Source organism: Oryx dammah, unplaced genomic scaffold, assembly GCF_014754425.2.
Source record: "Oryx dammah isolate SB20612 unplaced genomic scaffold, SCBI_Odam_1.1 HiC_scaffold_5, whole genome shotgun sequence".
Lineage (NCBI taxonomy): Eukaryota > Metazoa > Chordata > Mammalia > Artiodactyla > Bovidae > Oryx > Oryx dammah.
The window spans coordinates 63,278,302-63,289,784 of NW_024070189.1; the positions used below are offsets into that span (position 1 = coordinate 63,278,302).

An 11,483-nucleotide genomic window follows, 5' to 3' on the forward strand; every position below is an offset into this window, starting at 1 on the left:
AGTGTACAAAAATAAATATCCTCACTCTAAAGTAAGACAGTATGCAGTATCCATCTGGGGAAGTGGGAAAACAAGGAGGGGGTTGGGAGAAACCGCTTCATAAGGGGCTTCCCTGGTGGCTCGTGATGAAAGAATCCACCTGCCATGTGCGAGCTGCAGGAGACGCAGGTTTGATCCCTGGGTCGGGAAGATGCTCTTGAGTAGGAATGGCAAGCTGTTCCGTATTCTTGCCTGGGAAATCCCATAGAGAGAAGGGCCTGGTGGACTACTGTCCATAGGGTTGCAAAGAAGCGACTGAGCGCACACAGCTTCGTAAGATGCAAATTTCATCCGTGGCTTTCTAGAAGCCAAGGAAAGGAACAAAGCAGTCCAGACTCATAGACTCCCAAAAGTGGGCCAGAGGAGTTGACATGGGCAATCACCCCTTTCTTCAGGCTCCAAGCAACCCTGCCAGGCAACCTCCTCGCTGCCAGCAAGGATACATTTCACCACGGCCTCTCTAGCTGCATCTCCAGCTTAATGACCAGGCAACTGTCAACTGCAAGAGTGTCCATAGAAAACACCACTCTTTTCCCTTTACTCAAGGAGCCAGCCACATTTTCTTGTATTGGGTGTAAAACCAGTCACCTCCATCTGGCCTCTATACCTCAGCCAAAAGTTAAAACATAAGCATTACACACATAAAAAAGCAAAAGAGCAATTTAAGCTCTTTATGATGAAATGTATTTTTGATAGTGAAATGAAGAACAGATGAGGGGAAAGGGTCAAATCAAGACATTTTGGAGCTGTGCTGGCCAATAGGTAGCCACTAGCCATGCAGGTCTACTAAGTTTAAATACAGTATATTAAAAGTAGATGGAGGTAAAATCTAGTCCTTTCGTTGCACTAGTGCTGTGCTAGTGGCTCAGTTGTGTCCAGCTCCTTGCAACCCTATGGACTGTCGCCCTCCAGACTCCTCTGTCCATGGGATTCTCCAGGCAAGAATACTGGACTGGGTGGCCATTCCCTCCTCCAGGGCATCTCCCTGATCCAGGGATCGAACCTGGGTCTCCAGCATTGCAGGCAGATTCTTTACCATTGGAGCCACCAGGGAAGGCCTTCATTGCACTAGCCACATTTCAAAAGCTCAGCAGACACATGCTGCTAGTGGCCACTGTGTCAGATGCCTAGGATTAGGAAGAACATTTCCATCATTGTAGAAAGTGCTACTGGATTGCACTGCTCTGGACCATTCCAAGAGCAGGCTGAGGTCACAACACTCCATCCCCAACATGGTGGACTCTGTCAACAGGCCCTGCTGGATGCCCATATGCCCCTGATCAGCACTTCTAAGCTGCACTCTCAGTCTCAAAAAAAAAAAAAAAAAAAATCCCTACACCCAAGGCCAAACACTTCTGGGAGTTTTCCTGGTACCCCCAGACGTGTTTCTCAACCAGACTTAACCACTCATGCCATCAAAATTTACCATGTAACCCATCTCTCGAACCACACTTCCATACTTCTTTAGAGGGGTAGTGGATGGAGTGGTGGCCTCCTAGAACCTGTGACTGTGAACAAATTTATTTGGAGAAAGGGTCTTTGCAGATCCAATTAAGAGGAGGTCATCCTGGATCCATCAGTAAGCCCACAGTTCAATGACTAGTGCCTTTAAAGGAAGAGGAGAAGACACAGACAGAAGCGAAGCCCACATGAGGATGGATGTGGCAGAGACAAGTTACACAGCTCCAAGCCATGGAAAGCCCATGGCTGCCAGCAGCCCCCAGAAGCTACACGTGAGGCATGGAACAGATACTCCTTCAGAGACTGGGGGAGGAACCAACCCTGCCAACACCTGCATTTTGAGCTCCTGGCCTCCAACACTGTGACAGAATAAACTTCTGTTGTTTTAAGCTACCAAGTTCCTGGTAATTTGTTGCAACAGCCCAAGGAAACAAATGCAAGGGGCTAATGGCACGTTAGGACTGAATGGGCTTCCTCTCCCTAAGGAATCCACTCCTGGCCTGTGGCTTGCAGCCGGGACCCATGGGCCCCCCTCCGAGCATGAGCAGACACAGGCGAGCAGGCTGAACCCCAACCCCAACAGTTCTTATTTGCACAGGCCAGAAAGAAGCACCTGCTGGTAATAACAGAGTAACGTGGGGACAACGAGGCCTCCTTGGGTCTCCTCAAATAATGCTACACAGATGGCTGTGGTTAGCCCTCCCACTCTCCAGGCCCTTCTCCACCTGTAGCCCCCTCCCTCTATGGGGGCCAGGCGGCACTCTGCTCCTTCTCTTCTCTTCTCTCCTGCTGGTCTCATTCCTACTCTTATTCCAAAGCTCATCCTAAAACCCACTCACTCCAGGAAGCTTCTTCAGACCACCCCATCCCAGTGTGACAGCCGCAGGCCATGGCAGCAGGCCTGTGTGTAGGCACAGCCACGCTCTCCTGGGGAAACCCCTTTCAGTCTGTGTCCCTGCATCCTTCAGGGGCTCGCTAGGCCCACCTGCAGTGTGACGGGTGAGGTTAGACTGTCTCGATGATTTCCAGCTCTCGTGCAGTCCTTTCACCAACTTGTAGCGTTATTCACCTTTCTTTTTGCCTGGCATGCAATAGATATTAAATAACAGCAATGATATGAATGTTGATAATAAAAGCTAACACTGAGCCAGTCATGACATGATGCTAAATGCTTTACATACATTATCACAGTCAATCCTTTTTTTTTTTGATAGATGAATAGAAAGAGGGAGGAATGAGCAGGGAGGGGAAGACTGCACCCTAACCAAGTACCAGACTCACCAAGGAAGAATCCTTGTTCCTCTGGCTGGACTCTTCATGGAGCTCAACTTCCCACTAGGGGCTCAGTAAACATGAGGAGGGAATACCAAAGAACTTACAGAAAAGCCACCAGATTTAGGAGACCCCTAACATCCAAAGAGGGCACCCCCAATTCCTCATGGCCTGGCACCTCACCCCCTCCTTTGGAACTTCTGTGAGGACTCAGCCCTGAATGAGAGCATGCAGACAGTAACAGGATCTCTGCATTGATGCTGACCTTGTGGTCCTCCAAATTTTTTCTCCAGCCCACTGGCCTGAGTGCTTTGGAGCAGAGGTACGTGGAGACTGCGCAGAACCATAACCCAGGAGGATTAACCCCCGAGTCAATACCCGCTAGATGTCAGGGATCATCTCCGTTGCCGGAGAGTGGTCTGAAATGACGCATTCCCTGCCACCTTGGGCTGCCACATTTCACCTCCGCTTGTTTATATCGAGTAACCTGAGCTCCGCACAACTGACCGAGGTGTGTTAGTCCTGACAAGGCCCAGAGAGGCCAGGGTGGCGGCTGTTGGCCTTGTTCTCATTACTCGGCAGGGAAGGGGTCCTTGTTCACGTTATCCCACCATTCAGACGCTGGGGCATGAGGCTGGCTCCCCAGGGGCTCAGCCGCTGGTTCCAAGAGCACAAGGTAAACCCTGGGAGGTCCCAGCAACTCTTATCACTGTCGAACCCTCAGGAACTTGCCACATGTGAAGCATTCACGCTCCTCCTCCCAGAGGACCCCAGCGAAGGCAGCGGGGCCCCCTCGCCCACCTCGCGGTGCCAGAAGAGAGGCGCCTCGTGCTATTAGCTCAAATAAGGAAAATACTGCTGGGGAGATCGAATTTTCTGCAGGCTTGTTGAACTTGGTGATTTCTGAGAGCTTGGTGCTAGCAGGCGTGGGGGAGTGGGCTGCCAGTCTGCGATTTATCAGCTGATTCTTGAGAATATGCGTAGGTTTATTAAATCAGCATGAGTCACTTTCCTGCCTTCCTTGCAAACATGAATCACCAATTATCGAAACCCAAGGAAAACATGTGACTCGACAATTTTTTCAGGGTCTAGAGTGTCTGGGAGACAGCTGGGAGAAGGGTGCTGTCTACCCAAGGTCTGCCCTACCGGTGAACAGAACAACCCCGGGCAGGGCAGAGAGAAACGGCCAGTGGAGTGCCTGAGATGACAGGTGCACGCAAGGAACCATGCAGATCGGAGCCCATCTCCACCCTCGTGCCCACATCCGCTCTGTCCTGCTTGCGCCAGGCAGCTGGCTGTGTATCAGGGCAGAGAGAACAGGACTGGCCTAGGCTCTGCCTTCACAGAGCTTATGGTCTAGTAGATGTTTTTGAAGTGATCGGAACCCTGTTTCTAGTTCTTTCCTAGCTGGGAAAAGTGGGGTAAATCACTAAACCTCGCTGAACCTCAGTTTCCCCATTCTGATGCCTGCTCACAGAGCTGCAGTGAGGAGTAAATGAAAGAGCTCGTGTACATCAAGTTCCTCCATGGTGCCTGGCACATCACACCTGCTCAACCGGCATCTGCCATTTTTCTGTAAAGAAGGGAGTGGCGTGCGGCATCCTACCAAAACCAGGGGCCCTCCACCAATCCCTACCTACCCTCCTGGTTGTGCCCAAACAACCCAGAGTCTGGGCCCCAGGCCTGGTTCCCTGGGGGCAGTGTACTGGTACCCCAGCAGCTCTGGCCACACAGCAAAGCTCCACCCTAGGTCTCCTGCTCAGGACTGCGGGCCCCTGGAGCCTCAGCACTGGTTTCAGGTCATCCTCCCTGGCAATCTGTAGCCACATTTCTTTCTCTTCAGCCTTTCTCCTCTGGGCTTTGGCCAGTAGGTCCTGACCCCACACTTGGCCTTCAGCCCTCACCTCTCTCCAAAGAGACCAAGATTGCAATGAGCAACTTCCTCCCCAAAGCCCAGGTCAACCCACCACCCTTGCCCACTCTCCTCTAGAACAAGGTCCAAAGACTAGAATCTTCCCTTTAACAGTCACTCCTCGCTCTCCTACCTCTCTGGCAGGCTTTCCTCCTGGACTCCCAGTATTCACTCCCAGGCCCTGAAACATCACCTCCAGGCCAAGGCTGTGCACTGCCCAGTCAGGGCAGGGCAGGGCGGCATTCACAGGCAAGAGAGTATGGGGGCCTCTCCTAGGCCTGAGCCATGAGACAGCCCTGGGCCCGCTGTAGGCAAGGGGGATTACATCCACACAGCTGGTAGGCACTGCTGAAGCCCTCCGGATGCCAGGCTGTCTCCTTTCATCCTCACACAACCCCGCCCCACAGGGATCATGCCCCACACTTCAGGGTACCCTGAGGCCCAGATAGGCAAGGCAAGTGTCCCAAGATCAACAGGTCAGGAGTGAAGTCGCCAAGGAATGGACCTACCTCAGCTGAAAGGAAACAGAAGGGCAGGACTGTCCATGGAGGCCGTGGTGCAAGACAGGAGGACCAAGGAGGTCGTGGGGGGCCCTGGAGGCCTTGGCTCCTTCCTGTGCTCCCACTGGCCCACCTCCAAGGCGGGACTCTGACATTGGGAAGCACAGCCTCCTCATCACCCACTTGGAGGAGTGAATCTACCTGCCCACCCCCACCCCCCTCCAGACGAAGAGCCCTGTGCAAGCCCAGGACACCCTCAAAGGTGGCAAAGCTGCCCTAACCGAGGGAGGGTGTCCCTCGAGGGACTACCAAAGGCCAGGTGGAGGAAACACAGCAAAACCATCACTGTGACTACGTTTTAGTGACTGCACTACAGAGAACTCCCTTTTTCTATACGTAGCTCTTAAATGTTATTTTACTTTTCAGTGGGATTTTTTAAAAGCAAATATCAAAGGTGGAAGAAGAGGAGGTAGAGGAGGAAGAAGAAGGTGAGGGGGGCGGGGAGCACCCTGCAGCTAAGCATAAGGATGGTCACAGCCTGTGGACCATTCCCCGGGCTCCACCTCCCCAGACGTGACATGCCCCTGATGTCCCCAGAGACATCGCTGACTGGCACAGTGTCTAACAGAGCAGGTGCTGTGACCACCTGGGGCAGAGGTCAAAGACAGAGCCCGGTCTCTACATAGAAGCCACCACAGAGGACAAGAAGATAGGGCTGCTCAAAAATGGGGACTCCAAGGACTTCCCTGGTAGCCCAAGGGCTGGGTCACCAGAGCAGGGGGACCTGGGTTTGATCCCTGGTCGGGGAGCTAGATCTCACGTGCCGTAGCTAGGAGTTCACATGCCACAACTGAAGATCCCTCGTGCTGCAGCTGGGACTCAGCACAGCCAAATAAATAAATACTTTTTTAAAAAATTTGGGACTCCAAGCTATGCACTTGTTCTCTGGGGTCCCAGCCCACAGCGGGTGCTTCGGGCTGCAGCTCTGGGGTCCCCCTGACAACTCCAGCAGATGTGAAGCATCTACTGATCACAGGTGCCCTCCCCTAGGAAGGTAACTGGGACTTGGACATCCCAAGGCTCATTCCAAACCAGTCCTTGACTTTCTGCCCAGAGCAGCTATCTTCACAACAGAGAGCCCTGCACCCTGGACGGAGCAAGGCCTGCGCACACCTTCCCCAGAGGCTGAAAGATGCTGTCACCAACACATCTCCCCACAACTCTCTGTCTGCCACTGATTTCCCAGGACAAACAGCCCTGACCTGGCCCTGAGCACAGATGTGCTGACAGAGAGAGGGAGGGGTGGGCAACAACTGCCCATCACTGCATCACGCCGCCCTTTCATGCCAGGATGCAGAGGGGCCCAGGAAGTGACAAATGTGTCATGCTAGGGGACCAATTATACATGCTAATAACAAGTTCGTGCCAGGGCCCCGAGTCACCCAGATGGTAGAGGGGATTTATGGCCCAAACCTGATTTCCCAGAACCCGGCAAAGGCAGGAGTGGAGACAGAACCTGACAGAGCCCTCTTCCAGGTCTCGCTGGGAGTCAGGGTATTTTTGGAGGGCTCTGGTCTCGCCTGCTTGCTGTACTTTATTGCTGGCAGAGAGACGGGAAATTTATTACTTTACAAATCATACCGTTCGCAACATAAATGAACTGTCTGGCTGCGGCATGCTCGAGCCCAGATGATTTGCAAAATGTCTAATGGTAAGCGGAGTTATGCTATCTGCTTACGGCCTCCGAGACAAAAGCCAACCACACCGCAGAGCATCTGCACAGTGTAACTCGAGGCCAGCAAATTGGCCGCGACTTATAAATGTTGGCTCAGCAGCATTACATAACTCGGTACGCTCGGCCAGGGACGCAGAGGAGCACGGGGCAGCCCCGGGCCGGGGGAGCCAACCCTGACGGGGCTGCACATGCATGACAGGCAGGGTACCACGGGGGCTCGGGGCCCGAGGTCAGGGCTGGGCCGCGTTCCACAGCCTGGCCAGTTCCAAGGCCTGCTAGCAATCAAGAGATGGCGTGGGGTGGGCTCAGGGGCCTGCCTGGGAAAGGAGGCGCTTACTAAGACCTTTCTGCTCCAAACTCCCCAAACCCAGGCTGGGAGGATGGTTGTGAAATCATTGCAACCCCGACATGCAGGCAAGAGCCTGGCAGCACCCACAGTTCATGGAAAGGAGGTGGCCTGACCAGCGAGTAAAGAGGGTCTGTCTCATGATCATCAGTACCCACACGCTCGCCTAATGCTCAATGTGTGGGTCACTAAGAGGTGAGAGGAGACGGCACACCATTTACAGAGAAATCCAGCAAGTCACTTGTTCTTGCTGAGCTTCAGACTCACATAGGAGATAGAGTCAGGATTCAAACCTAAGCTGTTATGATTTTGTTCTCATGCATCTACTCTGAGTGAGGCACTTAATCATCATCATTTTCGCAGAACCCTCAAAACAATCTGTGAGGTATGGATAGCAGCATCCCCATTTTACACGTAAGCAAACTGAGGCTCAGAGGAGTCATGTCCCTTTTCCAAATATATTTTTAGTGGGTGGCAGAGCCAGGACTCAAGCTTAGGATGCTCTGGTTCGAAGTGTCTATTTCTCCCATGGCACACGCCTCCTAGGAACCAGAGTGCCAACTCACCACCCACACTGAGTTGTTTGGGACAGTGCTATCAGGCACTCAGTGGGTAAGAAAAGTCCAGCAATGGACTAGTAAAGGGCTTCAGAAAAGAGGGGTCCATGCTTGCCCCCAAGAGCTCTCAGTTCGCTTGTTCTCAGGTGTGAGCCCCAAGAAGCATGAGGTGGACATTCTCTAGGAAGTCCAGGGGAGGGGGTGACTGGGGAACACTTCCAGGCCAGGGGTCTTTGAGTCACTCAAACTCTGCAGTGGCCCAGGAGGAGCAGCGGAAACCTTGCTTCAAACAAATCTGCACCCACCTGTGGCTCAGGGGCTCAGGTGGCTTTCAAAGGGCAGGAGAGGGACACAGCAGATCTGGTCCATTGATTGGTCCACTGGCTGATGGACCAAAGGGCCCTGCTTGAGTGCATAGACAAGCCTCAACTCAGGCTCAAAACACAGCACTGGGCAAAGGTAAACTCCTACAGATGCTCAACCTGTGAAGTCTTCAGCTTAAAAACAAAAACGCTTTCTGAACAGTTGATTTAAAAACAGCGAGCAGTATTTTAAAACACTTTGATCTGCGAAAATAGCAAAGCTGTCTTGTTCCCATACAGAATTTCGACTGTGCCACTTGGCATTGAAACGAGAGCCTGTTTACTGAATACTTAGGAAAAGAGCCTCACTTTGTGCACGAGTCATGCTTGGCCCTGAAGATGTCGTTCTCTCACTGTCTCACATACTCGTGCATTCATTCACTCACCTACTCACTTGGAAAAACCCATGTCTCCAATCCCAGCAAAGGCCCAGCAGAAGGGGTCTCTGCATCTCCAGTTCCCGCCATGTCACATGCCAAATACAGATTAGGCTCCACCATCTCTGGAGAAGCTTAAATTCAGTTAATGGACTTTTTATAGCGTGTAAACGTCACCCTCAGTAAAGACGCCTATTAGCCACATAAATAGTGCACACATGTCCCCGTGAAGCACAGGCTGTGGGCGGGTGGCAGCGCCCACTGTCAGCACCCTGCACCACCACTGAGACTGTTTTCAGGCCTTCCAGCCAGGGGACTGGCATGTAAGCCCTGGGCTCATAACTGATACCGTGTGTGATGGCTGCTTTCAGGAAGGTGTAGCAATATTCACTGCTGGATCTGATCTTTTCAGAGAACCCCTTAGCGTCCAAGAAAGTTGGCCATGACCAGGACAGAAAGCCACGGGGCAAACACTCTGGTCATGAGTTAAACCACCTTGAGCCATGATGACCCCTAAAGAGGCACCAAAGGAAGGCAGTTCTTTCTCCCAGTGGATGCACATTCTAAGAAGTTCACATGGCTCCCTAGCCCTGGGGAGGGAACATCTTTTGGAGGAACAGGGGGACGTACACAAAAAAACACTTCTGGACCCGAGTCAAAATTCTCTCCCTAGCCAGACAGTGACCCAGCAGTCGGGAGCATGCACATACAACACAGGCCCTAGGCTCCCTCTCCTGGGCGAGCATATCCCTGACTGGTGCCAAGGCATCAGCAAAGACTCTGGAGGCACCTCCTCAAGCCTTTGATGAGAAAGAGCCAAGCCACATGCTCCATAGGAGAAGACACAAGAAATTGGTTTAACTGATAAGCTCCAATAAGCAGTGATCTTCCATGACTGAGTCTAGGGACTCTGGGAGAATCTTACAGAGGTATGGACCCTCTGCATTAAAAGGCAGAGACATCACTTTACCGACAAAGGTCCATATAGTCAAAGTTATGGTTTTCCCAGTAGTCATGTGCAGATGTGACAGCTGGACCATAATGTAGGCTGAGCACCAAAGAATGATGCTTTTGAACTGTGGTGCTAGGGAAGACTCTTGAGAGTCCCTTGGACAGCAAGGAGATCAAACCTGTCAATTCTAAAGGAAATCAACCCTGAATATATTCATTGGAAGGACTGATGCTGAAGCTTCAACACTTCAGCTACCTAATGCAAAGAGCTGACTCATTGGAAAATACCCTGATGCTGGCAAAGATCGAAGGCAGGAGGAGAAGGGAGTGAGAGAGGATGAGATGGTTGGATGGCATTATCAATTTCATGGACATGAGTTGGAGCAAACTCCAGGAGATAGTGGAGGAGAGAGGAATATGGCATGCTGCAGTTCATGCGGTTGTAAAGAGTCAAACACAACTGAGTGACTGAACATCATGGACCCTCTGCCCAGAACAGTTCACACAACACTTTTCCTCCAGTGTCATAGGAAGCTCAGATGAAGATGTTCTATCATAAAAGTTCCTCAGCACAAGAAAACCAAGGCAGCCAAGCAACCCACAGGCAACTTTCACCCTCCCAGCCCCCCGTGCTCTAAAATACACAAGAAAAGAGCCATACCTGTGGTCAGAAGATGGTCCAGGACCCACTCTGGGCCTCACTTGGGTCCCTGACCTCTTCTCAGCCGAAATGAAAATGAAGACTTGAGCTTGTCAGCATCCTAGTGGAGCACCCTCTCAGATTTCAGGTTTTCTGCCTGCACAGAGGCCAGGACTGTCCACCCAGCTCTCCCTGCTGAAGATACTTCTGTCAGGCTTCAGTTTCCCAGAAGATTCTGCCTCAACACCCAGAAACTGTACCAGACATGGCCCTAACCTACCGGCCCCTTCTTGAGACTCAAGAGTCCCTTGGACATCAGGGAGATCAAACCAGTGAATCCTAAGGATATCAACGCTGAATATTCATTGGAAGGACTGATGCTGAAGCTCTAATACTTTGGCCACCTGTTGCATAGAGCCGATGCATTGGAAAAGACCCTGATGCTGGGAAAGACTGAAGGCAGGAGGAGAAGGGGTGACAGAGGATGAGATGGTTGGATGGCATCACGGATTCAATGAACGTGAATTTGAGCAAACTCCAGGAGACAGTGAAGGGCCGGGAAGCCTGGTGTGCTGCAGACCATGTGGTCACAAAGAGTGGGACATGACCAAGTGACTAAACACCACCACTGGCCCCACCCCAGGAGCACTGACTGCTGTGTTTTCTATTGTCTGCCCTCTGTACTGCCCCCAAGGCAATAATCAATGGGCTCCCAGTGACCTAGAAGTCTGCGCCAAACTGATCCCCTGCCCTGGAACTTGGAATGAGAAAACCCCAAGAGAACTGCAGAACAGCAGCGGTTACAGCTGAAAATCATGCTATTTCTCAAAGCCAGCTCTCCCTAGGCTGAGAGACAAAGCCAGAGGGCAGAGGAGAGGGGGAGGGCCTTCCACTGTCAGGTGGAGAGGGGCCAGCAGAGGGGAGCACCTGAACCATCATCTCCTACCTGTGGGGCCCAGGGGTCCTACCCGGTGACCCACAGGTTGCCACCCACAGCCTGAGCTCAGCTGGGAGTTGGCTATTGGGCCATAGGGACACTGAAACCCACAAGGGTTCCACCAAGCATGTCTCATAGACTCATGTTCTTTAAGCCCAAACAGGGGAGGAGGAGGGCTGATCACAGCCACCCCATGCAGGGGGAGGGTCTCTGGAATCTAGCCCAGCACTGTAATCCTCTACCCAAGGGCAACTGACTACATAGATCTGGGGTGGGGCTGTGCGTTGACAGTGTCACAAAGCCCCCCAGGTGATCAGGATTCTAGGCCTGGCTTAAGAACCACTAGTTTGGGCCATACACCCCTTGCCTCACAAAAACAGAATCCCCATATCTG

The 11,483-nt window shown here is 52.2% G+C and overlaps 1 long non-coding RNA gene across 1 annotated transcript in view; it reads right to left on the reverse strand.

The window, feature by feature from the left end:
* The window catches only part of LOC120863640, a 120,341-nt gene extending 109,869 nt beyond the window's left edge, over window positions 1–10,472 (reverse strand). The window contains exon 1 of the long non-coding RNA XR_005721047.1: window positions 10,174–10,472. This is a non-coding gene — a long non-coding RNA (uncharacterized LOC120863640). The remainder of the gene's footprint in view (window positions 1–10,173) is intronic.
* Between the last annotated feature and the right edge of the window lie 1,011 nt (window positions 10,473–11,483).